The sequence below is a fragment of the Lactuca saligna genome, chromosome 7 (assembly GCF_052625555.1).
Source record: "Lactuca saligna cultivar CGN05327 chromosome 7, ASM5262555v1, whole genome shotgun sequence".
Taxonomy (NCBI): Eukaryota; Viridiplantae; Streptophyta; class Magnoliopsida; order Asterales; family Asteraceae; genus Lactuca; species Lactuca saligna.
This window is the reverse complement of record NC_136423.1, coordinates 52984240-52991398: the sequence shown is the minus strand read 5'-3', so window position 1 is coordinate 52991398 and position 7159 is coordinate 52984240. Positions and strand designations below refer to the sequence as shown.

The 7159-nt window shown below is 33.8% G+C and overlaps 1 pseudogene; it reads left to right on the top strand.

The window, feature by feature from the left end:
* The first annotated feature begins 4622 nt into the window (after positions 1-4622).
* On the top strand, positions 4623-5990 carry LOC145005231 (protein IQ-DOMAIN 19 pseudogene; annotated as a pseudogene).
* The last annotated feature ends 1169 nt before the right edge of the window (positions 5991-7159 follow it).

The following is a 7159-nucleotide window of genomic DNA, read 5'->3' as shown; positions in this document are numbered from 1 at the left end:
TCAGGTACGGGGGTAGGCTCATTTTGGTACGAATCGGTACAGTGTATTGTATAGTCCGGTATAGGAACAAAAGAAATACCACAATTACTTCATAAAATATATGTATTCTATTACTTAACAATTTAACACTTCAAAGTTCAAACATAAAAATTAAAATACTTAATAACAAAAGTACCAATTACCAAAACAGGAACAAAAGAAATACCACAATTACTTCATCATAATACTTAATAACAAAAATATTAAGATACCATAAACTAGTTTAGCCACTGTCTTTTTCCTCTTTCATTCTCCATGCCTTCATCATCAAGGTTCTTTCACACCATTTCCTCTAGACGAGCTCTCGAACATTCAATGTTATCACTTTCCGGATTGATGTCTTATTTTTTGTTGGGTCCGGCTTTGTAAGATTCCGAAAACCAGGACAAAAGTCTAACATTAGAGTGAATATACACAAGTTTATATGCTCTAGGGCCATTTCAACGACTCCTTTTGATGCTATGTATATGAGAGTATGTACTCCAATTCCTCTCATCCGAAGAGCTACAAATCGGCTGCGAGAGGATTTATTTTGCCACGTCCGCCAAATCCAGAGTCTCGACTCCATATGTTCCCCACCAATCAATCGCGTCCATAGTCACCGCATCGGCTTGCGTCCCCGCCAATGATTAGATTCCTTTCATCATGTGAAAGGTTGGAAATTGCTCTCTTAACTGTTTCTCTTCTTCTTCACTCTCCAAAAAAAAATTCAAATGCTTTCAAAACACCAACAATAACTTCTTTGTCTTCGTTATGAGGATTTCTTTTCATGCCTCCTGTTACCAACTTTGAAAGATAATGTTTGTCATAATATTTAGGATTTAAAGAAAATCCTAAACAATAGAGGGGGATAGTCATCTTGTCCCACCTTTCGAGCACAATTTCTTCAACTTTATTGTAATACATTGAGAGTTTATTGTCCCTCATAGTCATAGCCTCTTTGATTTGACCCAACATATTTTCCATCCGTTCATATATTTCTGCCATTTTTGGACCTCCACCATCACAAAACTTTACCATGTAAAAGATAGGTTTTGTGACAGCCAAAATGTGAGCAATATCATCCCAACAACTTTATCTTTAATTGTATCTGCCACTTAATTAGCAAGTACCCTAGTGTGCTCATCCGCCTTGTTGACCCATTCCCACCACGAGTTTACGATAATAATAGTAGCAAGTGCTTCCCTACACTCGGTTAGGCTTTTCAACAATATGTAATGCGATGCAAATCGTGTTTGTGCAACCTTTAACAATTTCAATTTTGACTTGTCTCTAAAGAAAGCTGAGGCATGTGTGTGGTTTAAAAAACGTAACAATACCCTTCCCTCCGTTATATGTGTCGGACAGCCAATCAAATTGCTTTGTCATGTCTTTAAAAATCAAATTTAAAGAATGTACACAACAAGGGGACCAGAAAATATGTTTATATACCTTCAGTATTTCCCGTCCAGCTGAATTGCAGTTCGCCGCATTATCGCTTACAACTTGAATAACACTACTTGGACCAATCTCGTATATAGCTTGTCGAAGAAACTTCGCAATCTCCACCCTCGTCTTCTCAATCCCTGAAAAGGTCTCCGCATACATAAAACTTGCACCACGTGAATTTTGTGCAATATAATTTATAAGTGGTTCATTTTTTACATTCGACCAACCATCCAAGATAACGGATACTCCTTGTGTTAACCACGTGTCTTTGATGGGATCAAGTTCTTTGCCCACTTCTCTCACACATTGATCAAGCAACGAAGTTCTAGCTTTTTCATATGAAGGTGGTTTGTAACCTTCCGGTGCTTTCTTGATAGCTTGAATCATTTCAAGGAATTGTGGGTTCCGTAACACATTAAACGGAATCCCATTAGCACACAAGCCTCAAACTATCTTCATGTCAACCTCCTCTCTCTCGAGCATCTTAAATGCATCTTCAATCCTACTTTTTGAAGTTGAGTTTTTTTTAGAGCAATGAGTTCTTCAATGATTTGGCAGCAACACCTTTCTTTTCCGCTTCTTTCACCCTATTATATAGAATATCATAATACGGGTTACTTTTAACAAGAACCGGACACCTTTTGATCTCAGTTGTTTTCCCCACAGGAGGTCCAAAAAAGTGATCATGGGTTCGAGTATTAGAGCTTGTATATTTGCCTTTACAGTGGTTACAGGTCCAACGTTTAGAACCTCCACTATTCTTGTTGTTTCATTGAACTTCTTCATATGTAACTTCTTCATGGAGTGGTTTTCTTGGATCTTTCTCAACATTGTTTTTTTGGAGCTATTTGTTGAACCTCATCATCAATATGGATTGTTGTTTGCTCTTGGGTCTCACTAATGTGAGTGCCTTTTGTATCACTGTCTGAAATGAGTTGGCTAAGACTCTTTTTTTCTTCTTCCAAATGCCATTCTTCACAATCGGAATGTCGGATACACAATTTGTAGTGGAAAATAGAAAATTAGAAATAGCAAAATTAAGTGCAGATATTGACGATAGAAAGTTGTAATCGAAATTGAGTTTGATTTTGGGTGTCCAATACAAGGTCTATATATACTGATCTCAAAGACTTGCAATTTACAGTGTGCAATCAACATTAAGAAAACTAAACATCTATCCATCGTATGTAGAGAGTCGACGATTGGAGAAATCGAACACGAAGATTGGAGAAATCGAACAGACAGTGTAAAGCGCGACTTATCTCCCGCCGAAATCGTCATGTCATTGACGCATAAAATTTGATCGAAAGCAATAAAAGCGACTTTAGGTACGATCGATTTTAACTCCAGGTACGCCCGATTTTGACTCCAGGAACGCTATTAGGATCGTTTGGGTTCGCTATTAGGATCGATTGGGATCGATTGTATCCAATTTGAGGTTCGCTAATATTTCACGTACCAAACCGATTTCGCTTCGATTGGGTACAGGCCATTTCGGTATGTGGGACACCACTGGTTGGCCGTTTCTGGTAACTATGGTTTAGCTTATAAGTTACATAGGAAGCACAACCTTTTTTTTTCTTTTCCAATCAAGAATCTCTTTTTTGCTATTACGAAAACAGAGTATAGGCCGAATATACTGGGTCTAGTTATATTTAATAGAGTAATAACTCTATCTACAAGTTTTATGTTTTATGAGTATATATCGAGATCTATTCGTACTTATTTGTTTCTGTCTACGACATGGAGTAGTGAATTTTTTTTATATATCTCTTTGTAGATGACTTAGTGAAGAACATGGGCATATTGTTGTCTAGCCCAAGCTACCTACGTACATGCATCTTGACTCTTGAGGCTGGCAATATCAATAAAATAAATTTTATTATTTTAGTTTTATTTTTATTTTTCACCCTTCGTTGGAAATACAATGCATATTCCCTCTTTCAACTATCTTCATGGATTAAAAATTTATATGTACTTTCAATAAAAACATGAACAAAAACCTCGGCTATTTAAATACAAATTTTAGATTTCTACAAAATTATAAGAATCTATGTATGTATCATGAAAATAACTATTATTACTTGAAATAGTAACATTTAACTTGGTATCGTTTAATTAAAAATGGTTTTGGTAGCTTTTGTTGATTTTTAAGGTTATAAAGAACTCAAATATAAAAACCAATTAGCCATGGAGTTATTAGAAAAAAAAATCACTCTAAGTTTAGGTGAGCTAATAAATGAACACAAACACATAAACAATCTTATTTTCTTGTTTATGTTTGTATTTATTCATTAAGATGTTAAATGGAAACAAACATAAACAAATTAACAAACATAAATGGTTGAACACAAAAGATAGACCATCAATGAATATTAGCAAACGAATATAAATGCACATAAAAGAACAACATTACATAATCATTCAAACAAGTAACCATACATAATAAAAAAAATTATACATGAAACCTAGAATGTAAAACGACCAAAATCTAAAATTAACTCAACAATAAAGTCTAAATACCATATTTATTAGAATATTTTACACAAAAAATTAAATTTAAAAATTTTCACACCTTAAACTTGTTGTGTATAAATTCATAATCTACTATTAGACCACTTATTAACACTGATATTATATCAACAATTTAATTTAAAAAACGTCAAATAAACATTAACAAACAAACATAAATAAACGTTAACAAACAAAATATATAATATCGTAAGCACATATAAATAAACGTTAACAAACAAACATAAATAAATGAACATAAATAAAAGTATGGAGAGATACCATTGCCGCTCTTGGTGAACAAACAAAAAAATATTGTTTATATTTACAAATAAAATTTCTGTTTGAATAAACTTTATGTTTGTTCACAATCCTAAAATTACTAGTCTAATTTTAAGCAAACACGTATACTATGTACAAATTTTAAAAACGTTTATGGGAAACGGACCATAAAATAGAATTAAAATAAGTTTGGTATAGAATTAACAAAGAAAAAAAAAAAAAAAAAAAAAAAAAAGGTACATAAATATTAAATTAAAATATTTTAGACTAGTGCGAAAAGGCCAAGATTTAAATAAACCTAAAAGATGACAAAAAGAAGAAAGAAGGTGGTTGAAGAAAACATATAAGTATTCCCTTGGGATCTACAAATAATTGAATAGATAGGTGGGTAATTTTGAGAGCAAGAAATCAATGAGAAATATAGATCCAGATCTACAAATTATTGACTTTTGGTGATCCAATGACAGTTTAGGAATGGGGAAGACGACCAAATGGATCAAGAATTTGTTGGCCGGAAAGAAAGACAGAACCACCAATCAGCCACCAATCGCCACCCATGATCGAACCCCACGAACCCCCATCTCCACCCATCCCACAACTCCCAAGGAGAAGAGCAGATGGAGCTTCCGGCGATCATCCGCCACCTCCACCACAACTCCCAACTCCACCGACATTGCATCCACTACACCCCCCTCTTTCCAACCTGAAAATTTCGAACACAAGAACCATTCTCCGGCAATGGCAGCACCACAAGGGGAGGCAACTACCATGATACGTCTCACCAACATTGATGTCAAGGAGGCTACTTCCGCCATAAAGATTCAATCAGTTTTCCGCTCTTACTTAGCAAGAAAAGCTTTACATGCATTGAGAGGACTAGTGAAGCTGCAAGCGTTAGTTAGAGGTCACCTGGTGCGAAAACAGGCAGCTGAAACCCTCCGGTGCATGCATGCACTAGTGATGGTTCAAGCTAGAGCTCGTGCTCAAAGAAGAACCAAAGATCATAGATCTCTTCAAGGTGTCTACAATCAAGAACTAATGGAAGAAAACATCAAGATTGTTGAAATGGATATGGGTCATGCTCATGCATGGCCGTGTGTCTCCCCGGAGCCTCCGGAAGACTTTGACCAATCCGGTCAACTATACTACTCGAAACCCGATCCTTCTAGACCACATTCTACATATTCTATTGCTGATTATACCGAAACTATCGATGATTTAGGGGTGTGTCCAAGTTATATGGCTAACACCCAGTCCTCGAGGGCCAAAGCTCGATCGCAGAGCGCTCCTAAACAGCGCCCTGCAGATCATAGTTGGGCCCACGGGAGACAGTCTACAAGTAGTATTAAGAGGAGACCTTCTCTTGAGGGGAGGAATGTGCCACGAGCCGTCAGGATGCAACGTTCATCGTCTCATGTTGGTGCGGGTGGTAACACAAATCACTATCCGTGGTCAATCAAGCTCGACAGGTCAAGTGTTTCTCTTATGGAAAGTGAATGTGGCTCCACGAGTACTGTTCTAACCAATGGGTATTATAGTAAGTCAGTGGTTGGATATGGATATTGAAGACATCATTAGGAGTTAATCAATGTGAAATCATGTAGCTTCAACGACCATGTTGAAAGAGTATCGTTTGTGTGTCAGTAGATAAGTGTTAATTAAAAGCATTTCCATCATGTTAGTGATATTACAAAAACAAAAAAATAAACGTTTTGATTTTTGATGTGGAACTGGTCTAATCTAAAAGATAATGTTATTTATTTTTTTCATCATTTTCTATCCTTGTAATTTTTTTAAAATGAAAAAGATATTGGTGGTACAAAAGGAATTAATGAAGAGGTTCTTAAAACAAGCGAAGCATACGTCAAATGAGTTGAAATTGTGAGGAGAGTGGGTTGGGAAATTGGAAAATAGCACCAAAAACATCCACGACGCCAATATTTTTATAATTGAAATTTATACGTGTCAAGAAGTATCTAGACTATGGTGTCATTGTACACTTATATATGATTAGTTTAATCAGAAGTGAAGACGGTGAACTTTTACACTACAAAGATAACGGAAAAGGTTTTTTTTTTGTATCAAAATCCTACAAACTTTCACCTTTTGTGTTTAAAAGGTTATATATATATATATATATATATATATATATATATATATATATATATATATATATATATATATATATATATATATTATTAAAATTGGGTTGTGAGATCAAATCACTGATCATTTCAAAATTAATGTTAGTAGTCGGATATTTAAAAAAAAAAATTTAAAAAATAAAAATAAATAAATAATGGAGACGGTAAATCATATAGTAGGGAGCGTTTTTTTAATTTCTTTAAAATTCCAATGAAATATTTCACTCTTTTCCTGACCCCATAGATATTTTATTTTATTATATTTTTTTTATATTTCTTAACCTTTATTTTCTAATTTTCGCTTTGACTATTGACTTCTATTTTACCAATATTTTTTCTTTTATTGGAATTTATTAATTTGTAAAAACTCATGGTGAAAATTTATGTGAACATATAACTTTGCAATGAGGGCACTACATGTTTATATTTACATGTTTTTCCATCAATTAATTTTTATTTAATAGTTTTTATCTATCATAATTTTAAAGTTAAATTATTAGTATTTTATATATTATGATTTAGTTTTTTATTATATTTTAAAGTTACATTTGGACCCTTTATATAGTTTTTTAATAATCTTTTTCTATTTTTAATAATCTTTTTTTATTTTTTTTACATTTTGATTTCTTTAGGATACACTTTCAATGTTTAGTTTCGTCCGCTTCCTCCGTACATAATTATTTGTATCTAAATTTTATTTTGATATATTTGTACTCCACTTTATATTGTTTAATCATCTCCATGGTATATATGGT